We start from the raw sequence: 10,658 nt of genomic DNA, 5'->3' as shown, positions 1-10,658 counted from the left end.
TTCTTTTCTTTTTCTTTTATTTCTTTTCTTTCCTGGATGAGATTTCTTAAAATTCGTGTTATTTCTTACTTAAATATCTGGTAGAATTGTCCAGTGAAATCATTTGGGCCTGGAGATTTCTCTTTGGGATACTTTTTTTTTTAAAGAATTTTTTTTTAATGTTTATTTATTCTTGAGAGAGAGAGAGACAGAGACAGAGCACGAGCAGGGGAGGGGCAAAGAGAGAGGGAGACACAGAATCCGAAGCAGGGCTCCAGGCTCCGAGCTGTCAGCACAGAGCCCGACACGGGGCTCGAACCCACAAGCTGTGAGAGTATGACCCGAGTCGATGTGGGATGCTCAACTGACTGAGCCACCCAGGTGCCCTATCTTTGGGATACTTTTAATAACACATTCGTTCAACTTAATTGGTAGAGGACTATTGAGAGTTGTTATTTTATATCAGGTGGGTTTTGATAGAACTCTGGAGGAGTTGTTCCATTTCATCTAAGTCTTCTAACTAAATTGTGGAATTGTTTGAAGTATTCCTTTATTATTATTTTCATGATAGGAAGACCTATGATTATATCTCCTGTTTTATTCCTGATATTAGAAATGGATATTTGTTCTTTCTACTTACTTCTTAGATTTTATCAATTTTATTGACTATTTCAAAAAACTAGCTTTTTATATCACTGATTTTTTTCTATTTCTATTCTCAGTTTCTTCTCTGGTGTTTATTATTCTACTCTTTCTGGTTTTATTTAGCTCTATGTAGTTTTTTGAGATGGTAAGGTTTGTTTTTTCTTTTCTAATGTAAGAAGCCTTTGGTTCTGTGCATTTCCCGCATCACTGTTGGAGTTCCAGCCCAGAAATTTTCATATGTTTTGAATTCACTTTCATTCAGTTTAAATAATTCTTGATTCTATTGGAGACTTCCTCTGTGACCCATGGATTATTTAGAAGGGTGCTCGTTAATACCCAAGTGTTTGGAATATTTTATTATTTTTCTGTTATTTCTAGTTTCATATGTGGTCTGAGTGATTTCAGAACATTTACATTTGTTGAGGTGTACTTTATGACCCACAAACAGATGAGCCATAAACAACATTCTTGTTAAATGTTCCATGGGTGCTTGAAAAAGATAGATCTATATCTATAGATAGCTATAGATATAGATACAGATATAGATATATTCTGCTGTTGTTGGGTGTTCAATAAATGTGAGATTCTGCTGGTTATTGGTGTTACTCAGATTTTCCATATCCTTGCTGATTTTGTGCCTAGTGTTTCTATCAGTCACTGAACAAGGAGCATTAAAATCCTCAACTATAATTGTGGAATTGTCTCTTTCTTTCTGTTCTGTTACCTTTTGCTTTGTGTGTTGCAATGTTTTCTTGTTTGGTGCATATACATTTATGATGGCTCTATCTTTTTTGGTATGTTGACCCTTGTATCATTATGTAACTAATATCCCTCTTTGTCCCTGTTAATTTTCATGGCTGTGAAGTATACTTTATCTGGTATTAACATAGCCACTGCTGGACTTTTATTACTATTTATATGGTTTATATTTGTGCATCTCTTTTACTTTAACATACCTATATTGTTACATTTGAGGTAAATTTTTTGTGGGTAGCATACGAGGGATCCTGCATTTTTTCCCCTAACACTTTGACAGTGTGTCTTTTAATTGGCATGTTAGACCATTTATACTTGAAGTCGTTACTGACATGTTGGGACTAAATGTCATTTTTCTTCTTCGATTTTTAATTTTTCCCGTTTCTTATTCCTGTTTTGCTGTTTTGGTTTTTGTGGGGGTGGGCAAAGTGTTCCTTGCCTTCTTCTAGGTCCCTGGACATATTTTAGAATTCAACTTTGATTCACATATAGTGGTTTGGGGGTATATTTCTTTTTTCCTTTTTATTTTTAAGTCGTTGCTCTAGGTATTAAAATGTACGTGTGCAATTTATCACAGTCTCCTCTCAACAACATTTACCAGTTAAGTGCAATGTAGAAACCTTAGTTCTATTAGGTCCCTTCACGCTCACTATTCTTTTAGTTGTCTTGGGTGTTTACTCTTCCCGTGTTGAGGACCATATTGAATGATGTTACAATTTTTGTTTCAGTTGTCAAACATTTTAATTTTTTTAATATTTTAATTTTAGTTTTTCAGTTAATTCATTTATTTATTATTTCTGTGAGAGAGAGAGAACGTATACGTGCACACAAGTGTAAGGGGCGGGGGGAAGAGAGACAGACAGACAGAATCTGAAGCAGGCTCCAGGCTCTGAACTGTCAGCACAAAGCCCCACACGGGGCTTGAACTCAAAAACCACGAGATCATGACCTGAACCCAAGTCCAATGCTCAACTGACAGCCACCCAGGGGCACCTGTCAAACATTTTTAAAAGCTCATGAGAAGGGCTTTTAAACAGTTTACCTGTTTCTTACCCTTTCGTTAAAGTTTCATTTCCTTTCTGTTTGGAGAATTTCCTGTAGCCCTTCTTTCAGGGTAGGTCTCCTGGTGACACACGTTCTTTGTTTTCTTTCATCTGAGAATGGCTTTATTTCCTCATCCTTGACGGAAATTTTGATGTCATATAGGGTTCATGGTTGGCAATTCTTAGTACTTGAAAAATGTTACTTCACTACCTTCAGACCTCCTGTGGTTTCAGGTGAGAAATCTGCCATTCTGTTCCCCTACAGATAGTATGTCATTTCCCTCTAGCTGCTTTTAAAATGTTGGTCTGTCTTTAGTTTTGAGAAATTTAATTATTTTGTGTCCTGGTGTAGAAATTTTTTGTTCATCCTGTTTGGGGTTTCTTTAGGTTTTTGAAATTGCCTTTTGCCAATTTGGGGGGATTTTCAACCTTTATTTATTCCAGTATTATGTTTAGCTCCACCCTCTTTCTGCTTCCTTTCTGGGACGTCAGCAATATGAATGTTACTTTTTTTCATTATCCCCACAGGTCCCTGAGGCTCTGTTGTTTTTAAATTTGTTTTATCCAGTCGTTTTATGTCTGTTGGGCTTGAGTAATTTGTTGACCCGTCTTTGGGGAGGGGGCAGGGAATGAAGTGCCAGCCACTCTCATTGCTTCCGGATGCAGTTGGAAGATTAGCTCCTCCCCTGGGTTTGCATGACACTATCCTGGATGTGGAAGCAGAACCCCACCTCGGATCACCTCCTTGGGCTTTGGTACTAGGTGAGGGTGCACATTTAGCTCTCCCCCCTGCACAAAGGGAAGGAGCCTATGGGCTTTTTTATCAGGTTCCCCAAATTGGGGGGGGGCGGGGGTGCAGAAGGGGACAGTGGGGATCAAAAGTGGGCAACAACCAAACATCAAAAGTGGAACTAGACTCTTGCCCCTTTGGTTGGCTAGTTGATTAGGAAAAACCCAGGCCTTGGTTACAGATGGATCTCCTTCCTCTTTGGGGGCGAGTGGGAGGTTGGCTGCAAAGGAACTGGTGATACATCACATCTCACTTAGAGTGGCCCCGAAGGCTGCTGGTGTGGAGAAGTCCTCTCTGTGGCCAGATCTCGGACCAGGACAATTGGGTATCACTTTTGCATTAGGACAGGTGGCCTGAAGTAAGGCAATATGTGTACTTTTGTGGCAGATGGCTTGTCTGGTTGTTGAGCAGCACTGAAGAATCAAGAGTAGCAGACAAGTGATACGTTTGTACGGAACAGGAGCACGCAGTTACTAGAGGGGGTGCAGTGAAGGGATACGTGTGTTCCCCATCAGCGCCTGCAGGCACCCATTGCAGAGTAGTCGAGGTTAGCCAGGCTCAGCCCTCAGCCTTCCCAGTCTTTGCACCTTGGGGTGGCGGAAATGGAGCTTTTAGGTGAGCCCTGCAGCATGGCGTCCGCCTCCCCACAACTGAAATAGCCACTTCACTAACTGAACCTCTGACGTGCCAGTTACAAAGACCGACGCTAAGATCATGATACGATACGTTCTCTAGGAGACCAAACTGCCACTTGGTGGCAGATTGCTTACATCAGGTCTGTTTCTTACTGTGGGGAAGTGATTCGTCCTTACTGGGATTGATAGTTATTTCTGGGTATGGTATTAACTTCTCTGCCAAAAGGGCCTCTGCAGATACCGTTATAAAGGTGTATTGATTACTTGATCTGCCAATGCCAGCTGGCCATCACACTGAAGATGCGATCCCAGTGTAGACACAGATGGACTGAGGTCTTGCAAGGGAGTTTCTGTAGCCAACACTGTTGGTTCCTCCGTTCCCTGTATAACCCACTTTCCCACAAGTCTTACCAGAGGGTCCCCAGCAGGAAGGAGCCACACTTGCCCGTGACGTCAGCCCCCTCACTAATGGAAATCGTAGGGCCTTCCCCCTTGTCCGGCTCCCTGCCTGCCCTCACTCCTGTGCATTCCAAGCTCATGTCTCAGGTATACCCCCAGGCCCCAGTAATCCTCTCCCGGTTTTCTGCCATAAAATATCTAAAGGAACAAGTTCTGTTTCCACATTTGCTGTCCCCCCCCCCCCCGGGTTTCGTTTTCCCACTCTCACATGTAGATACTACTCCACACTCCCCCAAAAGCCCCCTGCTTGCCCCATTCTGTGGCAGCAGCCATGCCAGACCCTAGACCCAGGGTCACTGTAAGCCCCACGTTTTGAGCTGCTTCCGGCTGTGGGGGAATTCTGGAAACGCCTGGATCCCCATGTCCCCCACGCCACAAACCTCTGCCTACTCCTCACTTCCAAGTGTGTTCATGTTTTTCAGCATCATTTTAGCCTTCTCGGGGTTCCGATTTTTATACTTACTGCTTGAACATACTTGCTTTCTCCACCAAATACCTGCCCTTATCATCATCTTTTCTGACCCATTTTCTTCAAGCAGCTCTTCTCTACACGGGCGAAATCCTAGATGTTCGTAAAGTAAGCTAAAATATCTGAAGAATTCAGCTATTCAGATGAACACTATTTTCTGGCTTTGTTATCACCATTTCCGGACCTCCACTCCACTGCTTCTCACTGATGAAAGGAACCTCAGGTGAAATTTTGTGTTATTCTTCCTACATCATGGCAACCCCAGTGTGCATTTCCCCATGGGTTCTGTGCTACCTGCCCCACACCATGGCTCTCTGCAGCTTTCCCCTTGTGATGTTAATATGTTCAGCCTATAAAATGATATGCCAGGGGCGCCTGGGTGGCGCAGTCGGTTAAGCGTCCGACTTCAGCTCAGGTCACGATCTCGCGGTCCGTGAGTTCGAGCCCCGCGTCGGGCTCTGGGCTGATGGCTCGGAGCCTGGAGCCTGCTTCCGATTCTGTGTCTCCCTCTCTCTCTGCCCCTCCCCCGTTCATGCTCTGTCTCTCTCTGTCTCAAAAATAAATAAACGTTAAAAAAAAATAAAATAAAATGATATGCCATTTTCTTTCTTCTTTTTTTTTTTTTGCCATTCTCTTTTCTAAGTCTTTCTCCCAAAATTTTCACCTACCATAGAACAAAATTTTTACTGCTTTCTTGCATACTTTCTTTACATTCCTTCCTTGTTCTTTTGGACAAGTCTAGGGAAGTATCTGAACTGAATCACGTTATCTTAAACTTTAAATATCCCTTATTAATTTAAAAAATGTATTGAAGTATAATTTGCATTTAATCATCTCACTTTTAAGAATATATCTTGGGGCGCCTGGATGGCTCAGTTGGTTAAGCATCCGTCTCTTGGTTTTGGCTCAGGTCATGATCTCACAGTTTGTGAGTTGGAGCCCCACGCCAGGCTCTGTGCTGACAGCTCAGAGCCTGGAGCCCACTTCGGATTCTGTGTCTTCCTCTTTATCTCTCTGCCCCTCCTCCACTTGCTCTCTGTGTGTCTCTCTCAAAAAATCAATAAACATTAAAAATTTTTTTAGAGAATATATCTTGATTAATTTTGAAAAATATATATACAGTTTTGTGACCATCATCACCATCAAGATGTGAAATACTTGCATTACTCCCAAGTGTTCCTTCATGTAGTCCAATCCCTCTCCAAAACCCCAGCCTTAGGAGCCACTGATCTGGTTTTTTTTTAGAATACCAAATGAATGGAATCACTTAATATGTGGTCTTTTTTTTTTTTTTTCCAGGTATTTTAAGATTCAGCCATGTTGTTTCTATTTCTTTTACATAAAACCGAGTAGTCTCTTGTTTTCTGTATGTGCTATAATTTCTTCATCCATTTCCAGTTTATGGAAAACATTTCCATGTTTTGGACTATTGTGAACAAAACTTCCCTGAATATTTCAATAGATGTTTGGAAGGAGACATTTTCACTTGCATAACTGGAGGAGTGCAGTGTCCTGTAGCACATGTACAGCTGCCTGTGTAGGGAACTGCCAGTCGTTCTGAAATGGCCGTCCCAGTTGGCGTTCTCGCCAACAATGTATGGGAATGCTAGCTGTTCTGCATCCTCAGCAGCACTTGGTATTGCCGGTCTTTTTAATTTTAGCAATTCTAGCAGGTGCTTCATTACTGTAGCATAGTTTTAGGTGGCATTGCCAGAATGACTCATGATACTGAGCACCTGTTCAATGGTCATTCATAGATCTTTGGTTGCTTGATCAAATCCTTTCTTTGCCCATTAGAAAATTTTTTCCAGGGGCGCCTGGGTGGCTCAGTCGGTTAATCTTCCGACTTTGGCTCAGGTCACGGTCTCACGGTTCATGGGTTCAAGCCCCACATCAGGCTCTGTGCTGACAGCTCGGAGTGTGAAGCCTGCTTCTGATTCTATGTCTCCCTCTCTGTCTGCCCCTCCCCTGCTCAGGCACTCTCTCTCTCTCTCTCTCAAAAATAAATAAATGTAAAAAAAAAAATTTTTTTTTAAATAAAATTTTTTCCAGGGCACCTGGATGGCTCAGTCAGTTACATGTCCGACTTCGGCTCAGGTCACGATCTCACGGTTCATGGGTTCAAGCCCCACGTTGGGCTCTGTGCTGACAGCTCAGAGCCTGGAGGCTGCTTCAGATTTTGTGTCTCTCTCTCTGTCTCTGCCCCTCCCCTACTTGTGCTCTCTGTCTCTCAAAAGTAAGTAAATGTTAAAAATTTTTTTTTTTATTTTTTTCTAACATGGTTTGTCAGAATTTAATATTCTGGATGCTACTCTTTTATCAGATGTGTGTTTTGCAACTAGTTTCTCTCAATTGTTGGCTTATCTCTTTGTTTTAGTGGTGTCTTTTGATGAACAGATGTTTTTAACCTTAATGTAATCAATAATTCATTGTTTTTTGTTTGTTTGATGTGTCCTTTTTGTGTCAAACTCTCTAATTTTAGGAGCTTGTCCAATGCAAGGTTGCAAAACTTTGAGTTATGCTTTCTTCTAGACATTTTATGGTTTTCATAATTACGTTATGGTCTAGGCCCATTTTGAGTTAATACTTATATATGGTCTGAGGTAAAGATTTTACAATACTTTTAAACATTTTATAACCAAGCTAATCACTTTGGGGCATACCCATTAGGAACAAGTGCTTTTTACACCAAAATGCCTATACACAAAAGTTTGTAACAATTTCATAATCACGAACTGGAAATAATTCGGATGCCAGTTATCTCTAAGGAGCTTAATTTCTTCCATTCATTCATTGGAGGGAAGCACAGAGATTAAGACTGCTGCATCCACGCAACAACGCTCGGAGGGGAGATGTACATTGGACACAAGGTAGTAATCCTGCAGAATTCTGTAGATGGGTTCATGACCAGGAAAACCTAATCCGTGGTGATAACATACTAGCGGTCATGTTTGTGCAGTCTTAGGTGAGGCCAATACGTGCTGAGAAGTTACGGGGCATGCTCTCTCTGCACACCAGGGGCTGCACATGAAACACAAATAAGGAGACTTCAAACTACACTTCTAAGGTTTGCCCATTTAATCTCATTGAATTACACATGTATGAAAAAGAGGAAAAAATATCAATGCAATAAATTAATACTAATGCATCCCCTCCCCCCAGTGAAAAATGGAACATGGCAATCTTAGCATGCCAGGTATGAACCCACAAGATTGCAAATCCTGTCCTTCATTTCAGAGAACACCATCCGGAATTTTGCTTTACTCATTCTCTTTTCTTTGTAGTTTGACAACTTAAATGTGTATTGCAAATGGTGTTTATTTTTGTCTGATTTTGAAATGTATATGAATGGAATAATGCTTTACAGATGCTTTTATGTATTACCTGGATATATTATTCTTTTATTTTTAAAGATTTGGGGGATGAATGTATATCTGTCTCATCATCCTTTAATTATACACATTAAATGGTGTTCCTTTTAATGGAATTCATTAATTGCACCTCACGAGGACATGTAGGAATGTCATCATTTTTGGTATACTGTAAAGTAAAGCTTCAAGTTGAATATTCTATAATAATTTTATATTTTTTAATATTTATTTTTGAGAGAGTGCAAGTGGGGGAGGGGCAGAGAGACAGCGAGAATCCCAAACAGGTTCTTGTGCTGTCAGTGCAGAGCCCAATGTGGGGCTTGATCTCATAAACCTGAGCCAAAACCAAGAGTTGGATGCTTAACTGACTGAGCCATCCAGGTGCCCTCTGTTCTATAATAATTTTAAAACAAAAGTATGCTTTGAATAATAGACATTGAGCACTTTAAAGAACCATAGAGACCCCTTCCATGTGATAAGAAAACTTAAGTGCAGAGAAGTCCACTGACTAACCCAAACCCATACTCAAGGGTAGATCCCATCTATTTCTCCTAACTTGTCTGAATACTGTTCATCAGACTACTTACAAAAGTTCTGTCAAGATGGCACTGGGGATGTCCTTGTTTTCAAAAAATATAGTTCTATTTGTATTATCTTTCCACTCTAGGCATGGGTTATTTAGTATTTTGGAACCTAATTTTCCAAGCACATGTTTAAATTTTTTCAGATATTTTCTACCCTGATTGCATTCTTTATTTCATTCCATGCAAGTTGAAGAGATTTTTTTTTTAAATTATGCTATATAGTCAGTTGGTTTTTCTCTTAATTTACAATAGAGAGTGTGTGCACAAGTGGGGAAGGGGCAGAGGGAGAATCTCCCAGTGTAGGGCCCCACGTGGGGCTCGATCTCACGACTGTGAGATCATGACCTGAGCCTAAATCAAGAGTTGGATGCTTAACCAACTGAGCTACCCAGGGGCCCCTGTATCGTCAGTTTTATACACGCTTACTTTGTGCTAAAAAGCAAACATCCTGTCGTCTGTGTCTGCAGTTCTTTATGTATCCATCAGGCCAGATTTGTCCACCTTGGTGTGTGAATCTAAGGCAACCTTACAATGTTACACCTGCCTTTTAAAAATCAGTTACTGAGATAACATAGGAGAATATCCAAGATTTAACTCTATTCTTACAGTACAATTGTTGTTTCAAACTATGTAGTTTGAAATGATGTTAAGAATTGTATACATGGGCGCCTGGGTGGCTCAGTCAGTTAAGCGTCCAACTTCAGCTCAGGTCATGATCTCATGGTTCATGAGTTTGAGCCCCACATCAGGCTCTATGTTGACAGTGCAGAGCCTGCTTGGGATTCTCTCTCTCTCCCTCACTGTCTGCCCCTCCCCCCCTCACTTGCGCTCTCAAAAATAAACTTAATAAGAAAAATTTTAAATAATTTAAGATATGTCTCCCAGTTGATGTTTTTTTCTTTGTATCTATTTTTCAGGTACAAACACATTTTTTTGTGTGTTTTTAACTTAATAATTGTAAGGTATATATTTCCAAACTTTTATTTCACCTATCTCTATAATATCTTACAAGTATGACTTATAAACTGAATGTTGCCAGATATTTTTCAACCCACCAAAAATTACTAATTCAAACATTTATTCCATACTCATTTCATGTGATAGCTGGTATGTTTGGGTTCAAATTCATCTTCCTATTTTGTGCTTATCTTTGCTTCAGTTCTGTTACTTATACTTTCTTTTAAAAATTTGTACAATTTGCATTCCAAACTTTCCTTTAAAATTTTTTTTAATGTTTATTTATTTTTGAAGGAGAGAGAGTAAATGGGGGAAGGGCAGAGAGAGAGGGAGATACAGAATCCAAAGCAGGCTCCAGGCTCTGAGCTGTCAGCACAGAGCCCGACGCAGGGCTCGAACTCACAGACTGTGAGATCATGACCTGAGCCGAAGGTGGACACTCAACCGACTGAGCCACCCAGGTGCCCCTAAACTTTGCTTTTAGTTGGGAATGTATCTGGTCCTATTTTATTCGTCTTTAAGCTAAAAATTATAAAACATGTCTGTAACAACAGAATATAGCATTAATACATTTCCCCTTCTCTTGCACAATATAAAGGATATTATTGAGGACTGCATTGTCATTCTATCATTTTACTCAAAAAGGAGATGTTGGGGGCGCCTGGGTGGCTCAGTCGGTTAAGCGTCCGACTTCGGCTCAGGTCATGATCTCACGCTCCGTGAGTTCGAGCCCCGCATCGGGCTCTGTGCTGACAGCTCAGAGCCTGGAGCCTGCTTCAGATTCTGTGTCTCCCTCTCTCTGACCCTCCCCTGTTCATGCTCTGTCTCTCTCTGTCTCAAAAATAAATAAACGTTAAAAAAAAAAATTTAAAAAAAATTAAAAAAAAAAAAAAAAGAGATGTTGTTCATGTGTTATACAGTGAGTAATTGTATTAATTCACAGATCATCTTTCTCCTGGATCTTCATTCC

This window comes from Panthera uncia, assembly GCF_023721935.1.
Source record: "Panthera uncia isolate 11264 chromosome E2 unlocalized genomic scaffold, Puncia_PCG_1.0 HiC_scaffold_19, whole genome shotgun sequence".
In the NCBI taxonomy this organism is placed as follows: domain Eukaryota; kingdom Metazoa; phylum Chordata; class Mammalia; order Carnivora; family Felidae; genus Panthera; species Panthera uncia.
This window is presented reverse-complemented; position numbering follows the sequence as displayed.